Raw genomic sequence first — 15071 nt, forward strand, 5'->3', positions numbered from 1 at the left:
TTTGCCATTGGTGACTTGGTTACTACAATAGACCCATCGCAATCACTGCTCTTGTTTTATGTGGTGTTCCTCCCAAACGAAGAGAGTTCGTTGGAACCATATGTTCACAGTTATTTCTAATAAAATATATTCATTTATTCTTCATCATCGATATCATATTTAACAGCGAGTGACCATATACTTTATGAATAGCCCAAATAATGGTTGTTTGATCCTCATGAAAACAGATGACTAGGTGGTACTGAATCCACTATTGTGATTTTATATTGATCATTGTGCTACTTGTTTTCATATTGTGACACGTCCGATCCCAATATCCTCAAATATCAGGATAGGCATATGCTGCCCGACACCCGAGGATGACGAAGCCATTTTAAACATGCATTCAAGTAAAATATGTAATTAGAAAGCAATGCACCAATACAGAACCGTATTCAGAACATACAATTAATCAAGAATAATGTAAAAGAATTATTATAAAAAGGTACGAACCAAGGAATGAGTCTTACACTGAGAAGACTCGAAGATACCTATGCGAATGTGCCTTGATGCCAAGATTGAATGCCTCAACTCTAACTCTTGAGGGGGGCGCAAAACAAAGGGTGAGTGGACCAAAATTTATAATAATAATACTAATAATAAGAAAACCATTTTCTTTCAAAACATATTAAACCCCTTTTTTGAAAACACATATATAGTACTACATAGTAGGTTTTTTGAAAACTCTAGCATGCCATGAAAAACGTTTGTAAAATATGTACGTGTAAACCAGTGCTCAGTAAAGGTAATATAGCCGCTCGAAGGCAAATCCATAAATCTCATCAATGATGTACTCAACTAGGGGTATCATAGTGGCCCGAAGGTGTAACCATCACCAAAGGTGAAGCTGTACACACTGGATTATGCCAGTGAAGAAACCATGGTCCATCACCCGAATGTGAAGCTATATGACTCTGGGTTACGCCAGAGAACAAGATATAACATATGTATGTATATGTAATGGATCCATCACCCGAAGGTGAAGCTGTACTACTCAGGGTTACGCCAAAGAAGAAACATAGGGTCCATCACCCGAAGGTGAAGCTGTACGACTCTGGGTTACGCTGGAGAAGAAATATATACATATAACATATCACACCAACACTAGCCCCGGGCTAGTGAAGCTTGGGGGGGGGGGGGGGTTATGTCATAAATATCATCAACTATATCCTATGGCCATAGACATCTACATACCCGGTTGTGTGTATGTGTTGTATGATAACCCACTAGATAAGCACCGAAAACATACCTCAAAAATCCCATATCCAATCCAGAGCTCAAAAGCTCAAAGCCTCATCATAACCATGAAAAACCATATTCATAAATCCGTAAAATTATCATATGCGTAAATCCAATACTTCATAACGTTTCGTAAAACATAATTCAATAAATCATGAATATTTTGTAAAAGCAATTTGAATAAATCATAATTTCTTCGTAAACCATAGTATAGAAATCCTTAAAACATAATATAAAACATACTCAATTTATGAAATATACAATGCATGCAAGCCTAATATTTTATAAAAACATGCAAGTTAAGAAGGGGTCCACTCAAGGATATTTTGTTGCTCGGAAGCCGCTCAAGCTAGAGAGAATGGAGTCACTTTCACCGATGCACCTAAGTGGGACGTGAATCGTGGCCAGATCTGGCCTAAAAAAGGTCTACAACCTTGTGGACTCGCCAGAATCTAGGGAGAAGTCCCCACGTTGTTCTGTGGAATTCCACCATCCAAAACACATCTCCACGATCAATAATAACTACAAGGATAAAAGGGAAAAGGTTAAGAGAGTCATGTGGCTTACCAAGGTCGAAGTTGTCGAGGACCTCATTGGAGTAACTCGGGTTCGATCGTTAGCCTTTGCTAGTTTTAAACAGTGATAACAACTCTAGAGAGAGAAATAGGGAGAAAAGATGGTGGTTGTCATATCCCGGCCCAAGGCGGATCACTTCCCGGGCCCGCTCCACTATCGTAGCATAATATTGTCTGTTTTGGGCTTACCATTCCCTCACGGTTTTGTTTTTGGGAACTCACAAGCAACTTCCCATCATGGGATTGCTCAAGCCCCCTTCTCGCTTAACTTCGGAGTTCCTACGGAACCCGAAGCCAATAAGCTCCCAAAAGGCCTCGTGCTAGGTAGGGATGATAATATACATATAAAGATCACTCCCCTGGGTGATGTGGGATGTCCCAATCCACCCCCCGTAGGGGCCCGACGTCCTCGTCGGCATACACGCGACCAGGGTTAGGCTCTAATACCATATGTCACATCCCGGCCCAGGGCGAATCACTTCCCGGGCCCGCTCCACTACCGTAGCATGATATTGTCCGCTTTGGGCTTACCATTCCCTCACGGTTTTGTTTTTGGAAACTCACGAGCAACTTCCCAGTAGGTCACCCATTATGGGATTGCTCAAGCCCCTTTCTCGCTTAACTTCGGAGTTCCTACGGAACCCGAAACCAGTGAGCTCCCAAAAGGCCTCGTGCTAGGTAGGGATGAGAATATAGATATAAAAGTCACTCCCTTGGGCGATGTGGGATGTCACAGTGGTGGTCTGAAGGGTTCGTCAGAGAGGCGAGGTGGTGTGTGTTCGTGCTCAGAGAGAGGGAGAGAGAATTTGTGAGTGAGTGAGGTAAGAGGTGTCCTTGGGAAGAAGAAGAAAAAAGAGAGGGAGAGGGTTCGAGAGATTAGGGGAGGGGAGGACACGTGGCAAACAAAGAAGTGGGGTGTGGGCCCCATGTGACAGAAATTGTTAAATAATAAAAATAGTTAATCCTAATATCTAGAATAGTGAAATGATTATTTTGCCCCTCGACTTCGTAGTTCGTAAAACGTTCATCGTAACTCCAAATCCGATCAACAATGTGGTCAACAAAAGTCAACATTTTTTCCTCAAAGGGCATTTTCGTAACTTCATGCTTTAAAATTATAAAAACCGTAATATTTAAGGACAGGTCATTACATATTGGATATAGACAAGATTATTTTTAGGATAATACTTGCATACTCCTATATAGAAATGCATATATTTTATCTTTTGCAAAAAAAACGAATTTTTATAGTATGAATTTTATAATAAGGACTTCATTTATTTAATATTCATCGACAGACATCCCCACAAACAAAAAAAATGTCAAACTCCTTTGCACCGAAAAAGTCAACTACCTGAACTTGGTTCCGAAAAAAGCCAAACTATGGCGAAAAAAAAAAAAAGTTAATTTCTCTACTAACAATAGAATTTAAAGGCTTGTTTGATAACATTTTGGTTTTAATTTTAATTTTTTGTCTTAAAAATAGAAGAGTAATACATAAAAGAAAGAAGGGTTATAAAGAGTGAAGGAATAGAATGATTGCAATGGTGTAAAAGAAATGTCCAACAAAAGGTATACAAAACGAAAACTAAAAATCAAAACCGAAATTTATTTTGAGTTATTTTCACTTTCAAGATCTTATTTTAGGGAGATGATTTTCACACTTCTTTTAGCCTCTCACGCACAAGAGATTTTGTGGTGTGTGTACATATGTCATATGTCATTACACAAGTTGAGTGATACTTGGGAAAAAAAAAAAAATTTATGCTTGTATAATAACATATAATGTACCGTTCCTTGTTTCAGGCACATTGAAAATTCTCTCCTCACATGTATACTCTTTTTTTTTTTTTTACCATTGAATTAAATAAATTAAAAAGAAACAACGGTGAGGATTAAACGAGTGCATGTACAAAACTAAAAAGAGTGTATAGATCATTTTCCCTATTTTTATTTGTCCTCTCTTCCACCATCCCCCTTCATTTCTTCATTCTCTTACTTTCTATATGTAAGCGCGAAAACTAAACACGAAATAATAATTAAAAAAACATATATAACTCTCTGTATATTCAGACTTGAGTGGGACAAGATTATCTCATTTACAATATAAAAAAGAAACAGCTGTTTTTCTCTTGTTTTTCTTTTGGTAATGAAAACAACTGTGTTTCTAAATCACAACGGACGAGAAACGAAATCAAAATTGATGAGCTAAAGGCCTAAACTCACGCATATGAGCCATTACAAGAGGGACATTGGTCCTTCTGTATCTCCTATTTAAAAGTCTTACAATCTAGTAAGATTTATGAAATGGGCTTCGGTTAGAATACATTCCCATGAATTACCAAACAGATCGAAAGAAATTAGCTGAAAGAGTTGTCCCATACTTTGTTATGGAGCTCTTCATATTATTAGAAGAGAGGTCTAGTGTTCTCAAGGATGGCAAGTTTCTGATGGAGTCTGGAATTGAGCCCCACAAATTATTGTGCATGAGGTTGAGATTATGCAAACTTTTTAGCTTTCCTAAGGAGGCTGGCAGTTGACTTTGCATACCATAAGGTTGAGTTATTTGGACGTTTTTGAGAAACTCCTCCAGACCTATTCAATCCTCCCCCGGCCACACCCCCACCCCACCCCCCCCCCCCCCCCCCCACCCCCGGCCACACCCCCACCCCACCCCCCCCAACACACAAAAACAAACAATTGTAGACATTCCCAATTGGTTGCAGAAAAATCAATATATAGGAAGCAATGATCAAGTAAAAAAATGTCAATATTATGAATTATGTGATTGATAAGTAGAAATTGGGATGGGCAATGGGAAAAAAAAAAATTAGTGGGTTTGGGCAATGAGCATAGTAGCCGAATTTTAGAGGTTTAGGAATGTAAAATCAATATTGAAATTATTAGTCACCAGATTTCAAGTGGGCAGTTCATTTTAATGTTTGCCACTTCCAAGTCCACTGAATTTGACTACATTAGCAAATAGGCATTAAATGGTGGGTTGGCGGGTTTTTGAAAGAGAAAGGACTTAAATATGGCGTAAAAATATCTCATCTCCACCCTTAGGATTTCTTTTCAAACTTCTCTCGCCACCCACGCCCACTCTTCCCTATCCTTTTCATGACTGATACGCAAAATATCATTTTGGAAGAGCTTCGAAAGTTCAAGATAGCTTAGTCTCAATTTCCACACACGGGAAGAGACTGCAGCTTCTGTTGGTCAATGGTTTGCACCAGACGATCCTACACTTCCTTCCGTGGAAGGGTTTGCTCGATAGCTCTGGATGGTTATACTACTGGAACGCAGAGAGTACGTCGTCCAGTATGAAAAACCACCTCCTCTTAACTCTTTTTCTCACAGCCCCATTGAGTCTCACAACTTCATCATCTGCCACACACATCCTCATCACCATGTTGACTTACAACCCGTCTTTTCCGATCCAACGCAAAAATCTTTTGCAAAACGTCTGCACTAAAAAATATCATGTTGTAGGCCTTGCCTTTATTTGTAGAAAAGTCTATCTCGCTATCAAAGTTGTACATTGTATTTTATAAAAATCAATTAGATATTTGTTGTTGCTCATTTTCTCTGTTTCGTGTTTTTACTTTTGGGCTTGTGCCCTGTGCCTTGTGAAGTTCGTATTTCCAGACCAAAAAATAATAATGGTAGATATTTTTTCTGCTAGCTATATAAAATAATCTATGACCTAGGCACATTTATTACACTATGATCTATTTGACTGTCAAGATCCAATGATGGATAAGTCTATCATAATCTATAGAAATCTGTTACATGAATCTTCTCAAATCTTTCAAAATTTAGATGGAATTTGTAGAAGTCTACATAATCTTATGAAATCTATCACTTAAAAAAATCTATTAAAATTCTCTCAAATTCTAATTTGACAATACCCCAATTCAGTTTACTTATTAAAATCCTCTCAAATCCTAATTTGACAATACCCCAATTCAGTTTACTACAGGTGCATTGTCCTACTGGATAAAGTAGTCATGTTCAACTTATTGTATCTAGGATTCAAACCGTTCCCTCACACCTCAGTGTATAATAGAGTAATAATATTGATTTTCAAGTTGGTCTTTCTGTGTGGATTTTCCTATGTGCTTGCATTCAATGAACTTGCATTTCTTTCCTCCAACTTTTTCCTCTTATTTCAGCATTTCACTTTCTCTATAGCTTCTTGCTCACTAAAGTCTAACATAATTTCTCACTTCTCAAATATTACCAAATGTCTAGTGTTTTTATATTTGATATATGATTAGTCAATATTATATTATATATTTCATACTATTCTTAGTATAAATTGGTAATTATATTAGTAGAATTTTGATACTTTGTTTTATATTTTCAATATAAGACATTCGACTTCCTCTGGAGCAAAACGATGGATGGATTTTGGAGTGATTCAAATTGGAGGACGTTCGTGTGTCTCTTAGCTTATTTGTGTCAAAATTTGGGATTTGTCTACCGAGCAGTTATTTTCTGGAAATTAAATAAAGGAGCAGTGCGTGTTGTTGGAAGGTGACGTTTCTGGGTTTGAATTGTGTTTTTGGAGCCCAAGATGACCTCAGATGGGTTCGTGACCTTCTAGATAAGTGTTCAGAATAGTCCAAGCTTTGAATCCAACTATTTTGGACCAGTTTTGGAGCTGTTATGGGTCCAAAACGTGGCTGTACAGATTTTTGGACGAATTTACCAAGTTAATTTAGAATTATGTTTCCTATTTTATTTCAATTTATTTAGTTTCTTAGTCTTATTCTAAGACCTTATACTAGGAGGATTTTATTTAGAGTAGTATGAATAAGCCTCTTGGCATACCTAGGATTTGGGGAGAATGTACGCAACATTGGAGAGAAGAATTTGGCTAAAGCTTAGAAATTTTCAGACTTTATTCTACAAGGTGTTTTCATTCTTTTTCTAGTTTAATATAATTCTTTTGATTTTAATTATGAATATGTGTAACTAACTTCCTTTTTGCTAGGGTGAGGTCATGATCCTTAGCAAGAATATGTAGTCTCTTTTTAACTTTCTTATGAATTTATGCAGGCAAGTTTTGGATTGTTAATCAACGTTTTAAACTATCTATATGTCTTAGTGATTCGCGACCATTAGGATTTTAGAAAAGTAATTTGGTGCAATTTTGGTGGAGGGTTGTCCCTAAAATTGACTGAGGCTTCTTGTGGTTAACATGTGTAGCTACTTAGGATGGATGACACGTCTTAAGAGTTGTATGATTTTTCAAAAGGTTTTCACAAAACTTAATGAGTGTTGCATGTTCACATTCTATTTGGACGCGACGGACGGGTTGCTTGTTAGATATACATTCTATGTTGGAGGTTCCAAGTATGATATATTTTAGGAAAACCTAACCTTCAAAATATGCATGTGTAATTCATAAGAAATTAGAAGAACTACGTTGGATTGTTAGGGTGACGGTGGAACCCTAGTACTTTCTCACTTTGAATTCTAAAAATTGTTTCCAATTTAGGTCATTAAATCACCCTTTTCCAATCTTTTGTTTTAAACAATTAACTAAGATTTGGTTGTGCATAAATTGTTTTAAATAATCCCTGCGAAAAACGACCTTGTTTGAGCCATTTATACTACAACAACCTTATTCTCTTGCAAGTATTTTGTGTGATTTTAACCCCTTTGTGCAGATACCTAAAAATCCTATCAATATATTCCTATTTTACCAAAGTTGGATTCTAGAAAAGTCCTAGCTAGTGAGGCTACTCGTTACACTCAATCAAATGAAAGCTTAGGTACAATCATTAATATTGTCTCTTTGTATGTTGATGACATTGTTTATGTTGGTAGCATTATAACATGACTGATTTGGAATTATTACAGCTTTTTGGGTATTGGAGTTATTCAAACTGAAAAGACCATCTTCATTTACCAAAAGATGTATCCAATAAAGTTACTTAACAAATTTGGGTTGAAAGGCTACAAGTCAGTGGCAACTCCACTTGCAGTAAATGAGAAATACTGCAAGGTGGATGGAAGTGCGGGTGCCGATGAGTATATACAAAACTAGTGGGAAGTCTAGTATATTTGGTAGTTACAAGGTCATACATCATGTTTGCTGCTAGTCTTCTCTCTAGGTTCATGCATAATCCTACTAATAACATACTCAAACAACTCAAAGGGTTGTTAGGCACATTTAGGGTACCTTCGAATATGGCATTGAATACATAAAATGGAAATTTGCTCTTCTCATAGAGTATTGTGATAATGATTGGTTAGAAAGTGAAGCTAATATGAGGAGCACTTCAGAATATGCGTTCAATCCTGGCTCGAGAGTGTTTTCTTGGGCTTATTGACTTTAAGTCTGGGTAAATGGCATATCACTAATAGTTAATCACAACAGAAGCTTTGTAATACAAAATAATTATTCTGTTTGGAAATTAAGGAATTTTAGTCTTACTAATGGTGGATTGCCCTAGTGAATAACGTAATCATTTTTAACTAGCTGTATCTCATATTTAGACATTCCGTGACTCTTTAGTATACATTAAAGTAAAAATATCACTTTTCCAGTTGATCTTTTTGTGTGCATCTCATTCAATGAACTTGCATCTCTTTCCTCATCCTTTTTACTCTTATTTTAGCATTCCACTTTGTCAACAAATTTTTGTTGACTATAGCCTGACGTAATTCTCAATTTCCAAATATGTGAACACTTGTATTCTTGCTGGAAAATTTGAGCAAATTATCTAAAAGAGAAAAAATGTTCAAGTTGGCTTGTAATTCTCACTGCCTATATTTTTATAGAACTCCTAGATTACCCCTGCTTTAAAAAAAAAAAAAAGAAAAAAAAAAAGGGAAGTGAAAACGAATGAAAACACCCAAAAAAGTTTCCTTTTAACCATCACCCAAATTGGGCATGGGAAAGAAGACAAGGGAGACAAACCATTTCAGAAAGATCGCATGCATGTTCAAAACAAAAACAAAAAATGGGCTTCAGGAGACAGCCGTGCAGCAAGCTCACATGCATTTATCAAGACAAAGCAACAGAAGACAAGCAAGTTCACATGCATTTATTAAAACAAAGCAAAAGAAGACAACTTCGTTAGACCACGTTTCAGAAACAGTGCTGACAATTTCAACAACAGTAGAAGATGACAAGTACCAAGGAGATGACCATATCATTTTGTAAAGATTTTAATTTTTTTATCGAAGTATCCTCATTCAGTCTATATAAGATAAGTTTCATTCATTGTATACACACAACAGACACACACTATACTTCAATCCTCATACACTCAAGCATCCAAAAACTTCATAGTATCCTTTGTAAACACTTTTTTGTAAACACTTCTCTTTGTAAACATTCTATATATCAATAAAAGTTCAAGTGTACAGATTCTAGTAATCTCCAAATCTTAAGTAAGTTTTCTTTTTTTTCTTTAATGTGTTTGTTTAATTAGACTTCTAGTCCAAAACAGGGAAACACTATTGTAGTTATAATATTAACCTGCTAAACTGACGATCATACTTTGTTCGAGCAATTTGTTATAGTTGAATGTTTGCCATACAAATAACTGGACATTAACCAGAGTACCTCTGAGTTCTTCGTACCTCTGGGTTCAGCCATTAAGGCCTTATACCTGCATTGTGAGTGGCCGTCATGCTGAAATATGTCGAGTTCCATGTGCAAAGTTTTATGTCTATTTAACTGAGTTTGCTTTACAAATTTGGTATCAGAGCCAAGTTTAGCATTTTAATAGTATAATTATAATAGTAAAGTACCTTAAGGACAAAAGTCATTAACACAACTGATATCACACTTGTTTATTTTGTATGAACAACATATATTATTGTCCTTGTAGACTTTGTTAACCACAGCCACCATGTATTTATTGTCCTAGACACCCAACTATAACTAGCATAAAGAGAAGATTAGCATACATATCCAAAAGAATTAGCAGGACTTTGAAGAAGCAGAAGTTTTTTCTTGGTTATCTTGAACATCCTTCATTTATTTGTAAATATAATAACACAGAAGTGCAACATAAAGTTTTAGAAGCAAAAAAGAGTAACAAATCAAACTTTAGAGACCCTGAGAGAAGAAAGAGAGTTTCTAAGAAACCAGTTAGCCGTAACTTTGGAGAAAGGTATACTGTAGTTGATGATAGATTACCATAATTTAGAAATTAGCGAACCTCAAAAAAAAAACCTTAGACCAAAAATAGTTTAGTTTGTTATTTTCCATTGAGAAAACATAATCATATTTTGCATAGTGAAGAAATCCACAAGCCAATAGTATTGTAGATCTTATTATTAGTCAAGCAGAAAATATAAAATTAGAAAATAATAAGTATAATCATTTGTTAAACCAGTTGTTAAAGCATTTTCAAAAAAAATCCATAAAAACAATTAGACAAAATTTAGATTATATTACATCTCTATTAGAAGATAATAATAAAAATATTCAAAGGTTTCCTAGCAAAAGAGAGATAAAAGAGTTTATTGACCTCATAGATAGTAAGCATAAGTAAGTAGAACTCAGATCATTAGAAATAGTTGAGCAGTTAAAATTAGAAGTTCAAAAAATTCAATTAGTACAAAAAGAGTTGAGTGAACAAGTAGATAAATTGCATAATAAAATAGATAGATTATTAGTTTAATGACTGATTCTAGAACAAGCAAAAAATATTTCCAAGTCTTAAAAGAAATTAGTAAGTTAGATAAAGAACCAGTAGGTTTAACAAATTTTTCAACACAAGTAGCTAGTAGTAATATTCTCATGGCAAAATAATTTAATTATTGAATTAGTTTTAAGTTTGACTGAAAATTAGATCAAGTTGAAGAACAAATAGTATAAATAAATCAAGTTTTACATAGCATATCTTCATCACTTCCACCATCTTTACTAGAAAAATTAGAAAATTTAACTTTAAGTGCAAATAATCATATTAGAAGGCCTAAGATGAATCATTTTGATAACAGAAAATGGAACTCTTTAGTAGAAAAGGAAAAGAAGTAGTTAGAGATGAAGATATTTACCCAAATGAAGAGGAAGCACAAGAATTTATCATAAGAGTATTTGAGAAAACACAAAAAAAAGATATATAATTTGTACCAATTAGGTTTATTTGAAAATAAAAGTAGAATTGTAAGTAGCATCAGTAAATATGAAGTTAGCTATATTGATATAGAAGTTACACTTAATTTACTTAGTGAGGAAGCAGTTATGCATTTGAGAAAATTACATTTCAGTCAAATTCACATAGGAACAATATTAATTGGAATATCAGGATTAACCAGAGCACAAGTAGGCACAAAAGTTTTAGTATACATATATGATGATAGATGGGATAATCACCAACAAGCAGCAATATCAACAGCTGAAGTAGACTTAAGTTCAAACTTAGCAATCATAGGATGTATTCCAAATTATGTTATGACAATAAACAAATTTAGTAAATATATTATAGTAAGCATAAGAACAAAAAATTATAATATGAAAGGAGAGTATAAAAATTTGTGTATTAGTTTAATGTATATTGGAAGAGTGTCTAATAAATATAATCATAAGTTTAACTTAGAATTTCAAAATTTAGTTCAAACATTTGGTAGTAAGTATGTAAATATGATAGAAGCAAAACTCGTAGATAATAGCTTTTTAGAAGGAACTCAGTGGACATTACCTAATTTACAAGTAGCAAAAAATAGACAACCATATAGTGTACAAATATATGAAACTAGTACAAGTAAAGCAACAATTAGGTTTAGTAATTACAAGCAACTAGAAAATATAGAAGAAGATGCGAGTGAGATCGAAAATGAGAGTATTCATATGGCTTTTGATAATTTAGATATTAATTTAGTTGAGCAAAATTTTGATCATATTGTAGATAAGCTTATAGAAAATATTGATCATTTAGATGAAGAACAATATTTAGAAAAATATAAGACATATGATTTAGGACTACATAGAATTTCAAATGAAGAGATGAAACAATTAATCTTAGAAATAGAAGTAGAACATATTTTAGGATCAAAATAATATAATAATTTATTAGAATTGAAAGTAGAATGTAATCCAACAAAAGAAAGTAGTACATCAAGAGTAGAAAATCCAGGATACACATATAGAACTGATCAACAATTTTTTAGACCAACAAATGAATAATATAAAGAACAAGCTGGAGTAGATTACATAGAAGAAAGTATGATAAAACCACCTAAAAAAATAGGATTCCATATTTGAGAGGATTAGAACAAATTAATATAGCAGGAAATATATTAAATTTAGATAATATAGATCCACAAGATTGGGAAAGAATGATTGAGAGAAGGGAGAAAGGTTGCGTACATACAGTATTAATGTTAGATTTTAGTAATTTACAAAATATGTTAGATTATTTTGAGCATACTTTAGATGGTTTAGTTTTTTATTATTTCCAGTCATGGAAAGTTCAAAATCGATAACAGCATTAGGTAGCTAAAACACATTTTAATATTGATGGTTTTGTTACTTTGATTAAATAAGAATTTTTAGATCATAATAGGTTAGATGGCAGAAGCGAACAAGAACAAATAAGAGCAATTAGAAATTTAGAACAATTACAAATTTTTGATTTACAGTATATAACTAAGTATACTACAAATTTCTTTAAATATTTAGGAAGAACAAGTAGAATTAGTGATATTAATTTATTAGATTCTTATATGACAAAAATAAAAGGACCAATAAGTGAAAAGATTTGGAATGAATGGCAAAAGCATCCAAAGAAAAGTGATATTGCAATAGAACCTAGAATTCAACATGTATATGATATACTTAGACAAGAGCGTAGTCAAATAAAAGCTAAGAAAAAAATTAGGAAGCAATTTTATATGAGTTGTAAAAATATAGATTTACCACAACAGTATAGTTGTCGTAAGAAAAATAAGCATAATAAAATATACAAAAAGAAATATAGGTCATATAAACCCTACAAACAGCATAAGAATTTTGGTATAAGACCTTCAAGAACATATAGGAAGAGAAAATACATTCCAAAACAATTTAGGAAAAGAAGTGGTAGACCTTGGATTAGAAAATATAAAGCACCAAAAGATATATAAGAGTAGCTGTAAATGTTATTTACGTGGAGAAGTTGGACACGTTAGACCTAAATGTCTAAAATTAGGTAAACAGCCAAGAGAAAAAATACATTTAATGGAGTTGTTTAAGTCAGACGAAGATGAAGATATACAATCAATATATAGTTTAGACGATTTAAGTAATAATGATAGTATTTATAGTATAGAAAGTATAAATATGATAGATTCAGACTCGGAAGATTCAAGTAATTCCAATACTGATTTAGAAGAGTATATGTGTGCATTCATAGAAGAACAACATGAAGAATAGTATAAATATATAAATTTAGGTTGGTTAGAAAAATGTCATAAGTGTAGCAAGTTAGTTGCAAATAAATATTATAATACATATTCAATATTGTGTGAAAAGTGCTATAGTAATAGGTTATTAGATATTAATTTAGCAGAATCACAAGAAAGTACAGAAATATTAGGAAATACTGCTTATAGTATAGAAAAGCCAAAAAAATAGTTCTTTAATTACCATAAATTGTGAAATAGAAATAGCAAAAGAACACAAAATACAAACAACATCTATAATAAATACAGGAAGCACAAAGAGTATCATAAGAGAAGAGTTAGTACTAGAAAAATATAAAAAAAAAAATCAGCAAAACCAGTGAGAATAACACAGTTTGATGAGAGACCAGTTTATTTAACACATTGTTTTAATAATGAGTCTATTAAAGTAGAAAAACAACAATTTAATTTACCATTAACATTGATCTCACTAGTAGGATCATACCCATTCATTTTAGGTTTAAATTTTTTAAAAAGTTTGCAAAGTTTTTTATTTATGAATCATAACATAACATTTTTCAAAAAAGGCGTTACAATAATTGATCAAACTAATATTGTAGAAACATACAAAAACATAAGTATAGAAGAGTCTAGTGGCCAAGATAGTTATTTAGAAAACTCAAAAGAAAATGATGAGCATAATAATATAGAAGAGTTTGATGAAGAAATATTTAAACATGAATATCCGATTTTAGAAGAAGGAAACCGTATATAAATATTATAGTTAGATAGACCAAAGAGTTTAGAAGAATTATTACAATTAGCTGAACAAACTAGGATTATAGGAGAAGACTCACAGTTACATTGGAGTAAAAATAAAATACTAGCAAAATTAGATATAATTAATCCAGATTTAACCATAAAGACAGCTGATATGCCTTATAGTTTAATAGATAAATAAGAGTTTGAGCAACAAATAGTTGTTAAATTTAAAAGTAATTAGACCTTCTAAGTCTAGACATAGATCAGCAGCATTTATTGTGAGAAAACATTCAGAACTAAAGAGAGGTAAGGCTAGAATAGTTTATAATTACAAGAGATTAAATGATAATACATATGAAGATAGTTATAAGTTACCAAATAAGGATAAGCTTATAAATAAAATTCAAGAGAGTAAATATTTTAGCAAATTTGATTGTAAATCAGGATTTTGGCAAATACGATTAGCAGAAGAATCAATTGAGTGGACATCTTTTATTTGTCCAAAATGACATTTTGAGTGGCTTGTTATGCCATTTGGACTTAAAAATGCACCATCGATCTTTCAAAGAAGATGGACCAAATTTTCAAGAAATATGATAAATTTTGTAGTGTTTATGTAGATAATATTTTAGTACATAGTAAAAATAGAAATGAACATAGAAAGCACTTAGAGATAGTTTTACAAGAATTTATCAATAATGGAATTCTGATTAGCAAAAATAAAATAGCATTAGAAAAGCAAGATATCGAATTTTTAGGAATGTATATCAAGTCAGGTACAATACAATTACAATGTGCTTTGTATCAATTCATCTTTGATCCAAAACCAGGGATGGATATTATTACAAAGATGTATCCACCCTATCTTTATGGTAGTACCGAAAGTTGTATTTGTAAAACAGAATTTAGCATGGTTGTGACCAGGATTAACATGAGATATTTTAGACTATGGCATTTTAGATATGAGTATCAGAAAAAGCATAATGTAGTAGAACTTAACCCGGCCTTACTATTAGAGTTTGGCTATCTTGATAAAATCTTTATTAATCATATTTCCCAACTAGAATCATATCCTAAAAAGCTTATAAAAGTAGCAGAAGA

At 32.9% G+C, this 15071-nt stretch overlaps 1 long non-coding RNA gene across 1 annotated transcript; it reads left to right on the forward strand.

The window, feature by feature from the left end:
• The first annotated feature begins 4924 nt into the window (after positions 1-4924).
• On the forward strand, positions 4925-6817 carry LOC148696694 (uncharacterized). Its single transcript, XR_015962012.1, has 2 exons — positions 4925-5162; positions 6229-6817. It is a non-coding gene; the product is annotated as an uncharacterized LOC148696694 (long non-coding RNA).
• The last annotated feature ends 8254 nt before the right edge of the window (positions 6818-15071 follow it).

The sequence above is a fragment of the Pyrus communis genome, chromosome 5, assembly GCF_041283825.1.
Source record: "Pyrus communis isolate YQ-2024b chromosome 5, ASM4128382v1, whole genome shotgun sequence".
Taxonomy (NCBI): Eukaryota; Viridiplantae; Streptophyta; class Magnoliopsida; order Rosales; family Rosaceae; genus Pyrus; species Pyrus communis.